Source organism: Bubalus kerabau, chromosome 1, assembly GCF_029407905.1.
Source record: "Bubalus kerabau isolate K-KA32 ecotype Philippines breed swamp buffalo chromosome 1, PCC_UOA_SB_1v2, whole genome shotgun sequence".
NCBI classification, from domain to species: Eukaryota; Metazoa; Chordata; class Mammalia; order Artiodactyla; family Bovidae; genus Bubalus; species Bubalus kerabau.
In genome coordinates this window covers 58,973,073-58,988,995 of record NC_073624.1, presented here as the reverse complement: position 1 = coordinate 58,988,995, position 15,923 = coordinate 58,973,073, and the positions used below count along the sequence as shown (strand labels likewise).

The following is a 15,923-nucleotide window of genomic DNA, read 5'->3' as shown; positions in this document are numbered from 1 at the left end:
GGAATGGGTAGCCATTTCCTTCTCTAGGGCATCTTCCTGGCCCAGGGATTGAATCTGGATCTCCTGGGTTTCCCTGGTAGCTCAGAGAGTAAATAATCCACCTGCAATGTGGAACTAGGTTCTGTCCCTTGGTTGAGAAGATCCCCTGGAGGAGGGCATGGCAACCCACCCTAGTATTCCTGCCTGGAGAATTCCATGGACAGAGGAACCTGGAGGACTACAGTCCATGGGGTTGCAAAGAGTTGAACACAACTGAACAACTAACACTTTTTACTTTCTTTTCACTATTAAGGTATAATCCTTTTGGGATCTCCACTCAATGTCCCAGGACCCCACACTGACTAGTCAGATGTTCAATGTCTTTCCACCCTGTACAATTTCTGGGAACTGTTCTTCTTATGGATACCTGGCTTTTCTTTTTCTGGCTTGTGGAGTTTTACTTTACTCATACATAGCCTAATACTCAGTATTATAAGGAAGATTTTGGGAGTTCTCTCTCTTTCATTTTTTTGCACAGCCCTTTACTTTCTAGATCTCTGCCCTGCAACTTCTAGCCTCATTCTTCTGAAACTCTGGTCTCTTGTCTTCTGAGTCGGCAAGGAGCCCTGCTTTTCTGGTTTGCCCTTGCTTCTGTTCACAATCCATGAATTACCTCCAGGCAGAAATCTGGGTTAATTGTGGAAATCACTCCATTTGTTTCCCTTCTCTCAGAGATCACACTTTTATGCTTTCTGCAGTCAAATTTATGAAAACAGTTGTCTCATATATTTTGTCCAGTTTATAATGAGAAGTGAAGCCCAAATCTTGGTACTCTATTATGGCCAAAAGCAGAAGTCCCAGTTTTGTTTTAGATACACTTAGACCAAATAATTCCTACAGAAATTATGAGAGTGAAAATGATTATATCATAATTCTTAGATAAAATTCTTGTCCAGTTAATGTCAAGCATAATATTAAGGAAGTTGATTTTGATAATACCTGTATCTTGTTAGAAGAGGCTGCTTCAATCTGCTGATATATTGAAATGAGTGCCCAAAAGGAAGAAGCATCAGATATAAAATGCCAGTTATCAAGTTTTAATTAAACAGCTTCTATATGAAGGATATTGAACTGGTCTCTAGATGCAATACTTTGTTGCAGCCATCATAGCACTTATTTTTGATAGATAAGTGTATGGGGAAATTATAAGGAAAAGAAATCCGGTATTTCAAAGATCTAGATATCGATATAACTAGAAGGTGATATGTCCCAGGCATGTGTGTGTGTCAGTTGCTCAGTCGCTCAGTGTCTGACTTTGTGACCCCATGAACTGTAGCCCGCCAGGCTCCTCTGTCCATTTGAATTCTCCAGGCAAGAATATTGGAGTGCGTGGCCATTCCCTTCTCCAGTCCCATGTATGAATACTGTGAATAAGCTGTTATTAACTGGTTTTTTTATACAAAAGAATACTTATAAGATATACGTAAATTTTAGAGTGGTGATCCTTAAACTTTAATATGCAAACAATCACTGGGAGCTTATTAAAATGCAGATTCTGATTCAGGCAGTCTGGGGCCTGTTTCCACATTTCTAACAAAATCCCAGATGATACCAATGCTCTGATCTGTAGACTATCCTTCTAGTAGCAAGAGTTAAAGTGCTGATAATACGATGATCGCCAGTGTACCCACCACCAGTGTAAGACAAAGAACATTATCATGATCTCTGATGTCCTCTGCACATTCTTCTCAGATCCCCTCCCCTTCTGTCTCTCTTATCTACTCTCTATCTACTCTCCTGAGGTTTGTTTTTATTATCCTTCTGCTTTTCTTGATAGTTTTATCATATGTGCTTGTCTCTCTAAAAATATATTGTTAGATTTTGTGTATTTTTGAATGCAAGAAATGAATACAAATGGAATCATTTGTGTATCTATTGCATTTTTTTTGGCACCACATTACATTCCCGAGGTTCATTTATACTGTGTGTAACCTTCGTTTGTTCGTTTTCATTGCTGTATAGAATTATTTTGTATGAATCTATATAGCTTATCTATTCTACTGTTGATAGACTTTGGAATTTCAGTTTTATACTGCCATGAAAATTCTTATACAAGTTCCTGGTGCATAGATGCAAGGTTCAATCAGGTTTCGTATACATACATGCTGGTTCACAGGTTGTTGCTGGTATAGTTTTCATCTCAGACACTATACCTTTTATCCTTAAGTGTTTTAAGTGCTATACAATCTGGTGCAATTTAATATTTAATTAAATATTTAGTCCTCACAATCACCCTATGAGGCAGCTGCAGTTGGTCCTCCCATTTACTGATGAGAAAACCAAGTCACTTGCCAAAGTTACACAGCTAATAAGTAATAAAAGCCATGGTTTGATTCTAGTTTGGTTCCAAAGCTCAAATTTTAAACCACTAGCTTATACTATTTACACAATATATACTCACACACACATACAAACATATACACACTTATACAAAAAGCACTGTAGTATCTATAGATGAGAGCACTCAGTCTAGCTGTTAGAGAACTTAACATTTGTTTGAAAAAACAGAATATTTATATGTAAAAAGATAATAGAAGACAATGTATGTGAAGTGACAGAAGGATAACATGGACATATCAGGCCACAGATGTCATGGAGCATGGGCTGGAGTAGATCACAGGACAGATGGGCAAGACCTACTAATGCGATCTGGCTCCTTCCCATCACCCTGTACATATCTCCCTGACACTCACCAAACTCTAACCACATTGATCCTCTTTCTATTCCTCAAAATGTCATGCTTGTTCCTATCTCACGGCCTCTACACTTGCTGTGCCCTCTGCCTGGAATGCTTTTTTACAAATCTTGGTAAGGCTGGCTCTTGTGTTATCCTTCTGAACTCAGATCAAATGTACCCTCTGTAAAGAGAATTTCCTTGATGACTCAACCTGAAATAGCGCTGCAGTACTACCGTAGTCCATTATCCTGTTTAATTTTATTTATGATGCTTGTCCCTATTTGAAATGATCTCATCAATTTTTTTTACTTGTTTGTGGTCTGCTTAACTTTACTAGAATAGAAATTTATGCTCAAGGACCTTATTTGTCTTATTCTCATCTTTTCCCCTTCTTCCCTCAAATAGTTTCTGAGGTTTCTACTTCATCTACAAAATCCTTCAGATTTTAAAGTTACAAGGGAATGTCTCTGTGACTTGTTTTGAGGAATTTGACCTAATGTATTTGTACAAAAGAGGATATTTTTTATGTGTTTTTTCCCCTCATATCTTTAAAACATCGAAGAAACATGGTTCCTGAGATCTCTGAATTTGTTTATCATCACTCTTGAGAATTATGGATGAGTAATACAAATGGTTGGTTCTTAGTAGTTGGTTTCTTTTGAAATGTCCCTCTATAGGCTATGCTGATGACATTTTCTTTTTTCTTTTTTTTTTTAATTTTATTTTATTTTTAAACTTTACATAATTATATTAGTTTTGCCAAATATCAAAATGAATCCGCCACAGGTATACATGTGTTCCCCATCCTGAACCCTCCTCCCTCCTCCCTCCCCATACCATCCCTCTGGGTTGTCCCAGTGCACCAGCCCCAAGCATCCAGAATCGTGCATCGAACCTGGACTGGCAACTCGTTTCATACATGATATTTTACATGTTTCAATGCCATTCTCCCAAATCTTCCCACCCTCTCCCTCTCCCACAGAGTCCATAAGACTGTTCTATACATCAGTGTCTCTTTTGCTGTCTCATACACAGGGTTATTGCTACCATCTTTCTAAATTCCATATATATGCGTTAGTATACTGTATTGGTGTTTTTCTTTCTGGCTTACTTCACTCTGTATAATAGGCTCCAGTTTCATCCACCTCATTAGAACTGATTCAAATGTATTCTTTTTAATGGCTGAGTAATACTCCATTGTGTATATGTACCACAGCTTTCTTATCCATTCATCTGCTGATGGACATCTAGGTTGCTTCCATGTCCTGGCTATTATAAACAGTGCTGCGATGAATATTGGGGTACACGTGTCTCTATCCCTTCTGGTTTCCTCAGTGTGTATGCCCAGCAGTGGGATTGCTGGATCATAAGGCGGTTCTATTTCCAGGTTTTTAAGGAATCTCCACACTGTTCTCCATAGTGGCTGTACTAGTTTGCATTCCCACCAACAGTGGAAGAGGGTTCCCTTTTCTCCACACCCTCTCCAGCATTTATTACTTGTAGACTTTTGGATCGCAGCCATTCTGACTGGTGTGAAATGGTACCTCATAGTGGTTTTGATTTGCATTTCTCTGATAATGAGTGATGTTGAGCATCTTTTCATGTGTTTGTTAGCCATCTGTATGTCTTCTTTGGAGAAATGTCTATTTAGTTCTTTGGCCCATTTTTTGATTGGGTCATTTATTTTTCTGGAGTTGAGCTGTAGGAGTTGCTTGTATATTCTCGAGATTAGTTGTTTGTCAGTTGCTTCATTTGCTATTATCTTCTCCCATTCTGAAGGCTGTCTTTTCGTCTTTTCACCTTGCTAACAGTTTCCTTTGATGTGCAGAAGCTTTTAAGGTTAATTAGGTCCCATTTGTTTATTTTTGCTTTTATTTCCAATATTCTGGGAGGTGGGTCATAGAGGAACCTGCTGTAATGTATGTCGGAGAGTGTTTTGCCTATGTTCTCCTCTAGGAGTTTTATAGTTTCTGGTCTTATGTTGATATCTTTAATCCATTTTGAGTTTATTATTGTGTATGGTGTTAGAAAGTGTTCTAGTTTCATTCTTTTATAAGTGGTTGACCAGATTTCCCAGCACCACTTGTTAAAGAGATTGTCTTTAATCCATTGTATATTCTTGCCTCCTTTGTCAAAGATAAGGTGTCCATATGTGCGTGGACTTATCTCTGGGCTTTCTATTTTGTTCCATTGATCTATATTTCTGTCTTTGTGCCAGTACCATATTGTCTTGATAACTGTGGCTTTGTAGTAGAGCCTGAAGTCAGGTAGGTTGATTCCTCCAGTTCCATTCTTCTTTCTCAAGATCGCTTTGGCTATTCGAGGTTTTTTGTATTTCCATACAAATTGTGAAACTATTTGTTCTAGCTCATTTTCTTTACACTCACCTATCCTTATATTTATCAGTTATCACAGGTTTTTCTTGCTGCTTGGAACTTGACTGAATGAGCTCTTTGCTTCCTTATGAACAGATGAACACAAGTGGCTTTCTAAAATACTCCAAGGAAACATTGAGCTGCAGAAAAGATTTTATTCTTCATTACAATATAGCTTGGTAATTAGGAAGTCATTTCTTTGACTTAGTGCTGAAAGCAAAGTGATGAATATTGTGCAGGATAAAGCTGTGAATTATAGAATACTTTCAACTCTGTTTAAAAATCTGATTAACATTAATTTTACTTCATTAATTTGCCCTGTGAAATAAATACATTACTAATTATGTACAAAATGATATTTAATCTTCCTAATGGAGGCCTAACATATTCATTTAAGCCCTATTCATAGGAATGTTATTTGAAATGGAATATTACATTATAATTACATTGAAATAATATTGGTTTTCAATTATGAAATATTTTTAAGTGAAACTAATTTATTAAATATCATACCATTATTAATTAAAATATTCCAATAACTTACATACTTCTGTTTGTGAAGAGTATATACATACATACATATATATATATTATGTGTGTGTGTATCAGTGAATTCCCACAAAATGCTATGATATAGGCAGAACCACATATCATTATTCATTCCTATTACAGGTATGAAGAAATGGAAGTTCAGTGAGGTTTAAAAGCTTGCACTATAACACAAGAGTAGCAGGAGATGAGGCTCATAATTTTTGGCCTTCTTAATGTCCAGTCCAAATTACCTGTTGTATCAGTTTGCTAGGGCTGCCAAAACAAAGAACCATAGATTGTGTGGCAGTTTAAATGACATAAATTCATTTTCTCATATTTCTGGAGCTTAGAAGTCTGATATCACGGTGTCAGCAGAGTCAGTTTCTTCTGAGGCCTCTCCCTGTGGCTTGTAGACGGCTGTCTTCTCTCTGTGTCTCCACACACGTCTTCTCTCTGTGTCTCCACATACGTCTCCTCTTTGTCTCCACATACGTCTTCTCTCTGTGTCTCCACGTACGTCTCCTCTCTGTGTCTCCACATACGTCTCCTCTCTGTGTCTCCACATACGTCTCTTCTCTGTGTCTCCACATATGTCTTCTCTCTGTGTGTTTCTGTGTCCTAATTTCCTCTTCTTAGAAGGACATTGGCCATATTGCATTAGGGCTCCCACTAATTACCTCATTTTAACTTAATTATTTCCTTAAAGACCTTATTTCCAAATACAGTCTTATTTTAGGTACTAGGCTTAGGACTTCAACAGAGGAACTTTTTTTGGAGCGGGGGGCACACTTTAGCTCAAAAATACTTGTATAAATTATGAAGAAATAGTACCTAACATGTAATTGTTTTGAATTTTCTGAGTGAATAAATTAAGACACTACATGAAATGGCTTGTCTTGAATAAAATTTCTAATTTATCTAATATTTTAAATAATTTGATCACCTTTACTATTTTGATAATGGAAACTGTTGTTCAGTCGCTAAGTTGTGTCTGACTCTTTGCGAGCAACCTCATGGATTGCAGCACACCAGGCTTCCCTGTCTGTTACTGTCTACTGTCATTGTTTCCAATTTTTCTTCATTTATTTGCCATGAAGTGAGGGGACTGGCGATAGAAGCAAGGTCCAATGCTGTAAAGAGCAATATTGCATAGGAACCTGGAATGTCAGGTCCATGAATCAAGACAAATTGGAAGTGGTCAAACAGGAGATGGCAAGAGTGAATGTCGACATTCTAGGAATCAGCAAACTAAAATGGACTGGAATGGGTGAATCTAACTCTGATGACCATTATAACTACTACTGTGGGCAAGAATCTGCTAGTAGAAATGGAGTAGCCATCATAGTCAAGAAAAGAGTCCGAAATGCAGTACTTGGATGCAATCTCAAAAACGACAGAATGATCTTCGTTCGTTTCAAGGCAAACCATTGAATATCACAGTAATCCAAGTCTATGCCCCAACCAGTAATGCTGAAGAAGCTGAAGTTGAACAGTTCTATGAAGATCTACAAGACCTTTTAGAACGAACACCCAAAAAAGATGTCATTTTCATTATAGGGGACTGGAATGCAAAAGTAGGAAGTCAAGAAACACCTGGAGTAACAGGCAAATTTGGCCTTGGAGTATGGAATGAAGCAGGGAAAAGGCTAATAGAGTTTTGCCAAGAGAATGCACTGGTCATAGCAAACACCTTCTTCCAACAACACAAGAGAAGACTCTACACATGGACATCACCCAATGGTCAACACTGAAATCAGATTGATTATATTCTTTGCAGCCAAAGATGGAGAAGCTCTATACAGTCAGCAAAAACAAGACCAGGAGCTGACTGTGGCTCAGACCATGAACTCCTTATTGCCAAATTCAGACTTAAATTGAAGAAAGTAGGGAAAACCACTAGACCATTGAGGTATGACCTAAATCAAATCCCTTACGATTATACAGTGGAAGTGAGAAATAGATTTAAGGGACTAGATCTGATAGAGTGCCTGATGAATTATGGTCGGAGGTTTGTGACATTGTACAGGAGACAGGGATCAAGACCATCCCCATGGAAAAGAAATGCAAAAAAGCAAAATGGTTGTCTGGGGAGGCCTTACAAATAGCTGTGTAAAGAAGAGAAGCGAAAAGCAAAGGAGAAAAGGAAAGATATAAGCATCTGAATGCAGAGTTCCAAAGAATAGCAAGGAGAGATAAGAAAGCCTTCTTCAGTGATCAATGCAAAGAAATAGAGGAAAACAACAGAATGGGAAAGACTAGAGATCTCTTCAAGAAAATTAGAGATACCAAGGGAACATTTCATGCAAAGATGGGCTCGATAAAGGCCAGAAATGGTATGGACCTAAGAGAAGCAGAAGATATTAAGAAGAGGTGGAAAGAATACACAGAACAACTGTACAAAAAAGATCTTCATGACCAAGATAACCACGATGGTGTGATCACTGACCTAGAGCCAGACATCCTGGAATGTGAAGTCAAGTGGATGTTAGACAGAATCACTACGAACAAAGCTAGTGGAGGCGATGGAATTCCAGTTGAGCTATTCCAAATCCTGAAAGATGATGCTGTGAAAGTGCTGCACTCAGTATGCCAGCAAATTTGGAAAACTCAGCAGTGGCCACAGGACTGGAAAAGGTCAGTTTTCATTCCAATCTCAAAGAAAGGCAATGCCAAAGAATGCTCAAACTACCACACAATTACACTCATCTCACATGCTAGTAAAGTAATGCTCAAAATTCTCCAAGCCAGGCTTTAGCAATACGTGAACCATGAACTTCCAGAAGTGCAAGCTGGTTTTAGAAAAGGCAGAGGAACCAGAGAGCAAATTGCCAACATCTGCTGGATCATGGAAAAAGCAAGAGAGTTCCAGAAAAACATCTATTTCTGCTTTATTGACTATGCCAAAGCCTTTGACTGTGTGGATCACAATAAACTGTGGAAAATTCTGAAAGAGATGGGAATACTAGACCACCTGACCCCCCTCTTGAGAAACGTATATGCAGGTCAGGAAGCAACAGTTAGAACTGGACATGGAACAACAGACTGGTTCCAAATAGGAAAAGGGGTACGTCAAGGCTGTATATTGTCACCCTGCTTATTTAACTTCTATGCAGAGTACATCATGAGAAACTCTGGGCTGGAGGAAGCACAAGCTGGAATCAAGATTGCTGGGAGAAATATCAATAACTTCACATATGCAGATTACACCACCCTTATGGCAGAAAGTGAAGAGGAACTAAAAAGCCTCTTGATGAAAGTGAAAGAGGAGAGTGAAAAGTTGGCTTAAAGCTCAACATTCAGAAAATGAAGATCATGGCATCTGGTCCCAGCACTTCATGGGAAATAGATGGGGAAACAGTGTCAGACTTTATTTTTTTGGGCTCCAAAATCACTGCAGATGGTGATTGCAGCCATGAAATGAAAAGACGCTTGACTCCTTGGAAGGAAAGTTATGACCAACCTAGATAGCATATTCAAAAGCAGAGACATTACTTTGCCAACAAAGGTCCATCTAGTCAAGGCTATGATTTTTCCAGTGGTCATGTATGGATGTGAGAGTTGGACTGTGAAGAAAGCTGAGCGCTGAAGAATTGGTGCTTTTGAACTGTGGTGTTTTAGAAGACTCTTGTGAGTCCCTTGGATTGCAAGGAGATCCAACCAGTCCATTCTAAAGGAGATCAGTCCTGGGTGTTCTTTAGAAGGAATGATGCTAAAGCTGAAACTCCAGTACTTTGGCCACCTCATGCGAAGAGTTGACTCATTGGAAAAGACTCTGATGATGGGAGGGATTGGGGGCTGAAGGAAAAGGGGATGGCAGAGGATGAGATGGCTGGATGGCGTCACCAACTCGATGGACGTGAGTCTGGGTGAACTCCGGGAGTTAGTGATGGACAGGGAGGCCTGGCGTGCTGCAATTCATGGGGTCTCAAGGAGTCGGACACAACTGAGCGACTAAACTGAACTGAGGGGACTGGCTGACATATCTTAGTTTTTTGAATGTTGAGGTTTTTGTTTTGTTTTGAATGTTGAGTTTTAAGCCAGCTTTTTCACTCTTCTCTTTCACCCTCATCAAGAGGCTCTTTAGTTCCTCTTTGCTGTCTACCATTAGAGAGGTATCATCTGCATATCTGAGGTTATTGATATTTCTCCCAGCAATCCTGGGACTCACACAGCCTGGCATTTTTCAGGATGTACTCTGCATATAAGTTAAATAAGTAGGGTGATAAAATATAGCTGATGTACTCCTTTCCCAATTTTGAACCAGTCTGTTGTTCCATGTCCAGTTACATTGCTTCTTGACCTGCATATGGGTTTCTCAGGAGGCAGGTAAGGTGGTCTGGTATTCCCATCTCTTGAAGAATTTTCCAGAGTTTGTTGTGACCCAGAAAAAGGCTTTGGTGTAATCAGTGAAGCAGAGGTAGATGTTTTTCTGGAATTCCCTTGCTTTTTCTATGATCCTACGGATGTTGGCAGTTTGATCTCTGGTTCCTCTGCCTTTTCTAAATCCATCCTGAACATCTGGAATTTCTTGGTTCATGTACTGCTGAAGCCTAGCTTGAAGGATTGTTCATAGTAAGATAATATAAATACCTAACATATATATGACAATCGATGTAAGACACTGGGCTTCACTCAGTGATGAAGAAGAGTGATGCCTGAGATACAGGGACTGTACAATTGCCCTGTCTTATTATCTGGTAAGAGTTCCCAGATTGCAACTCAGGATAGGGCTGCTCCCCAGGTGGAACCTGCAGTCTCCCGAAGTTCAAAAGACAGAACGAGGAATCCAGAGAGATCAATGCAATTAGAGTTTGCAGGGAAGAGTACAGGACTGGAGAGAGGTGCTGAGGGGAAGAGAGAGAGACAGAGCAACAGAGCAAGAGAGCTTCGCAGATATGCAGATGGACTTCTTGAGTTATTAAATGAAAACTGATAAGTGCACACATGTGATGAAACTACCTATGAGTGGGGAAAGACCCACCAAAACACTAGAAGAACAATTGCTGGAGTTCAATATGCTTGGTATGAGAATAGCTCCTGTTTCAAAAAGCATAACTCATGGGGCATTGGGCAGAATATTCAAAAGGGTATCAATTCAGTAGTGGGGAAAAAGCCAAAATGCTGCTCTAGTTTCCCTTTACAAAGTTTAAAAGTAAGACCCCAAAGGGTCAAATTGTTTCCAAGTAACCTAACTGCAACCCAGAACAAGATGGAAAAATATTTATAGAAATGCAAAACTATCCAGTATTCAAAATGGTAAAATCACAGTGTATAGCATCTAATCAAGGCTTATCTGGGATGCAGGAAAATATGACCCTCAATTAGAAATAAAAACAATCAACTGAAATTGATCCAGAAATGATCCAGAAGATGGAATCTGCAGACAAGGATATAAATACAGTTACTATAACTACATTTCATATGTTCAAGAAAGTAGAGTAAGATCAGATATGTTAAATAGAGACATGGAAGATACAAAAAGTCTAAAGATGAATATTTTAAGATGAAAAGTACAAATAAAAACTACACTGAATGTGATTAATAGGAGATTATTGATTGCAAAAGATTAGTGAACTTGAAAATGTTTAACAGTGGAAATTAAAATGAGAGAACAAAGACAGAAAAAAAAAAAAATCCTGAAGAGTACTAAATGAGCTGAGCTGTGGGACAGCTTCATAAGGCCTAATATATGTGCAGCTGAAGTCCCTGAACAAGAGAGCAGAAAGGGAAGAATAGAAAAAATACTTGGAGAAATAATGGTTGAAAATTTTCCAAATGTGTGAAAACTATAATTGCACAGATAAAGAAGCTCAGAGTATGGTAGTCTTCAGATAGTATCATGAACATCATTCATGAACTCTCTAGAAATTCAGATTCTTGGGATCCATCTCATATTCACTGAGTCAAAAATTTTGGGAGTGGAGTCCAGGATATTGTATTTTTATAAACCCTTCATATAATGCTCTCTGTCCCTGGTGGCTCAGGCAATAAAGAATCTGTCTGCAATGCAGGTGACCCGAGTTCGATCCCTGGGTCAGGAAGATTCCCTGGAGAAGGGAACGGTAAGCCACTGCAGTATTCTTGCCTGGAGAATGCCATGGACAGAGCCTGGTGGGCTACAGTCAATGGGGTCACAAAGAGTTGGACACGACTGAGTGACTGACACACACATATAATGTGGATATGTGCTCAAGTTCAGGAGCCACTTTGGAAGACTAAGATTCCATCTCCTTTCAGGAGACTGAAATACACAGAAGTGTAAAAATTTTACCAAAAGGAATTTATGGTCATGGTTCTGCTGTGTAGCAAATTTTAAAGACTTCATCTTTTACAAATACAAGATAATATTTTCATTCAGAAAGATTCATTATTATGACTGCTATTTAAAAATTAATGCATGTAGAAGTTTTCAAAGATAAAAATTAGACAACAGAACCTGATATTTTTCAATCCTATAGAATGGAATGATGTAGAAAGCTTTAAGAAATTAAAGATAAAAGGAAATAAATATTTATCATTTATTGCCAAAATCACGAAGAAACTCTGAATCTGAATCAGAGGATATGTGAAATCTTTCAATGTCTCTGACCATGATAAGATAAAAAGATTTATTTTTAATGTACAGAATTAAAATTTTCATTCTAATATAGGTGACAGGATAAGAAATATTAGGGTCTGAGAGTTTCTGGCTCTTTTTCTCATTAGACCCACTATAAACTCTGCCTACTTAGTTTTCTTCCTTCCTCAGCTCTTCAAGGAGGTCTCTCTCAGATTGTTCAGAAAGGGAATGTTAAGAAGTATTGCATGAGTAATAAACATCCCTGGGTCAGGAAGATCCCCTGGAGAAGGAAATGGCAACCCACTCCAGTACTCTTGTCTGGAAAATCCCATGGACAGAGAAGCCTGGTAGGCTACAGTCCATGTTATGGACTTCCATGGCAGGCCATGGGGTCTCAAAGAGTCAGTCATGACTTAGCAACTAAACAGCAGCAACAATATTTTATGATATATATACCATGTTTCCTCTTACATCAGCTGATAGTCATTTAGGTTGCTTCTGTGTCCTGGTTATTGTGAATAACGCTGCAGCTAACATAACTATATACATACTACATTTATATTATTTTTCAGAAGAATCATACTAAAATCATGATAAAATTTCACCCCAAAATATAGCCATCAATATACCAGAAATGTTCCACATATCACCATATGCCAATAGCGATTTAAAATTATCAGAAGGATGTGTACCAAACTATTTTTAACAGAAGTTACCTCTTTGAGCACTGGAATTGGTTAGGTAAAAGGCAGTAAGAAAATGGCAAGGAGACCATTTTACTTTGTATTCTATGCATTTCTGCACTGTGTGAATTAACTGAAATAATAATTATAACTTCATGAAAATAAAACTAAATATTAGAAATTACAATCTTCCTATTGATGACAAGTTTTTCACACTGAAGTGGCATATGGTAAGCAACCAACAAACACTTAGAAAAAACTTGATGTTTATTATTCCTACCATCTCAGAAAACTATTGATATATACTCTTGTTCAATCTTTTAATTATTTCTTTTCAATGTATTCATATAATTATGATTGAAATTTCCCACATTTCTTTTGTTGCAATGGTTCACTTCAAAGTTCTTTGGAATTTGCATTTGTTTTAGATTAGGCCACGTTTCTTTTCTCTTAAAATGAAAACGCAATTTTTCTGAGGATGCTCACGCCATGCCTTTGCGTTTGGAACCCTCTCAAGGGTGGATGGATATCTGTCTGGTGTTCTATGAGCAACCTGTCCTTGTGCCACTTTTCCAGTGTGATGGGAAGGAACAGCTGTCCTCTGCCCTTCTGGGAATTCTGCCTGGAGTCTGCACCGTGGGAATTTACCCAGGCTGCTCTGGGGGAAGACATCTGAGACCTCATTTAATTGTGAAGTAGAAAGACAGTTGAACTGGAGGAGTGAAAGGGAAATTTCACAGAGGATTGTGAATTTGATATAAGTCAACTACATTTTCATTAAAAGAAAAAGAATTTGAGATGATTTTTGGAATCAGACTGACATGTATATTTTTAAAGTTAGTTTTACTTATTATTGTTTTCTAAAACATAAGGCAAGATTTTCTAATAAGACTTCTAAGAGGAACTTGTGAACCTGGATCATATTTAAGTAAAGTTACTGAAAATAAAAGTGAAAACAATCACTGCAAAGTGTGTCACTTTGAGTTTGAAGGAAAGCTGCACATAAGACAATCCACACTCCATCCTGGAAGCCTGCGTCCTTATATGAGAGATCGCCCCAGGAGTGGTGAGAAAACGGTATCATGTATGTCCTGAGAGCACAGGTATTAAGCGAATAAGCTCTAGTACACATAAAAATTAGGTTAAAAGATTAAAATATGCTAAAAGAGATATTACATGTAAATCCTATGAAATATAAATGTATAAAAAATTAAAATCCATGTATCTATGTAAAAAAAGAGAAAAAATCCTCAACACTCTAGGGAAGCTTAGTCTTTGATCAACCGCTACAAATAATAATCTATTTACATATAATCTAGAATGAATACAAAGTAGCAACAACAAAGTATTTTCAGGATCCTATTTTGCTTTACCTTTTGGAAGAGAAAGCGATGGAGTCAAGTCCTTGGCAGGCTTGCTTCTGGTCAGAAGAACAGCACCACCATCTAGTGGAGCTTCCGTTTACTGCACTACCCATATGCCTCAGTACTGCCAAACCGTACTTGCTGAGATAAGCCCTCAAGTGAAATCAGCGGTTATGATCTCTTTGTGGCTTATAACCAAAATAGTAATTGTTAATCTTCATTAGACAAAACTGTCCCTGAGTACTTGAAGTCCCTTGCCCACCACAACCTCAGCAGCTAGCACAGCGCTGCACTTAGAAGCACAGCCCGTGTTAAACATTTGGCTCCTGGGATACACAGCGCACCTGGAGCTTGGCATTTTCCCGGAAAGCTGGCAAAAGGGTAACTGTGCAACCCCACCTGCGTTCACGGCACACTCATGCTTTCACTGAACAAGGGCAGGGAAATCTGCCGAGCACAAGCCAAGGGGTTACACCAGCAGCCTGACCTTTATATACATCTGTGGGAACACAAACTGGGATTTATACTCAATTTCGCTTCTGGAGCAAAGCAGCTCATATGGTTACAGTGTGTCTGCCCATTCTGTACCCCATGACCGAGGCAGCTGGGGCTCTGGCTCTCCGTGGCGGTGACAGATGTTTCATATTGGAATTTGGGATGATGGTTTAGGGAAATAAGGTTACACAAGGCCAAATTTAGTAAATTCTGATGTTGAGCCAAAGGTTAATTGTATATCATGATTTTTTTTAATGTATCAAAAGAACACAGGATCTAAGGAGAATGGGAAAGTTGATGCTATTTGAACATATGGGTAGGCTCTTTGCGACGAGGTTGGTGCTTTTCAGTCAGGTACCATGTGTGAAGGGCATGTGGACACGATGGCCTCTTCCCAAGGCTGCACGGTTGGGGCTGGGTGCCATCAGAAGAAATTTGTGGTAGCTGAAACTGCAGCTCTCCTAGTCTACTAACAATCGCTATCTAATTCTCTTCTCCTTACAGCGTGAAGGGAGGTCAGCTGGACACTCTGTGATGACTGAAATTTCAAACTGTGATTTTTACAAGAGTGATCATCTCTTCCAAATTCCTTAGAAGCTGAAACAAGAACAATTTCAGTTCACAAGAAAAAAGCCCAGGTCCTCTTCCTGTTGGAGTATCCAGTAAAATGCTAAGAAACATGTGAGTAGAAGAGAAAAAGAAGAACAGAGGGGAGAATGAAAGATGAAGCCAAAACTTTGGCAGAAAAACATGTGCATGAATAATAATAATAAAACAACAACAATGATAAGATGGAGTGTAGAGAAAGCAAAGGGTAGGACCTCAGAGAAGTCAAGGCGAAGGACTTCTCTATCAAGAGCTTCACCTCCCAAGACAGGCTGCTGGACTTCTCAGGGTCGGTGAAGACAATAATGAGAGAGTGTTAGCTGTATTTAATATTTTGAAAAACCCACTATTCTATCTCTTAGCACATATAGGGATGTGCAATTTTAAACTTACTGGTGTGCTTCTTTGTGTCCTGGCTCCATAAGGGCAGGACCATGTGGTGGACTAACCAGCAGCCCAATGTGCAGTAGAGCATGATGGTGAGAGTTGCATGCCCTGGAGCTCAGGCATCCTCCTTCCAGTGCTGCTTCAAGCAGGTACGCCTCATGGCATACATGCTGCCCACTGGCCACCTAACAGACATTCCGAGCTCCC

The 15,923-nt window shown here is 38.8% G+C and overlaps 1 protein-coding gene across 16 annotated transcripts in view; it reads right to left on the bottom strand.

The window, feature by feature from the left end:
- Positions 1–15,923, bottom strand: part of ANKS1B (ankyrin repeat and sterile alpha motif domain containing 1B) — a 1,161,043-nt gene that overhangs the window by 265,902 nt on the left and 879,218 nt on the right. The gene's annotated exons all lie outside the window — the stretch shown is intronic.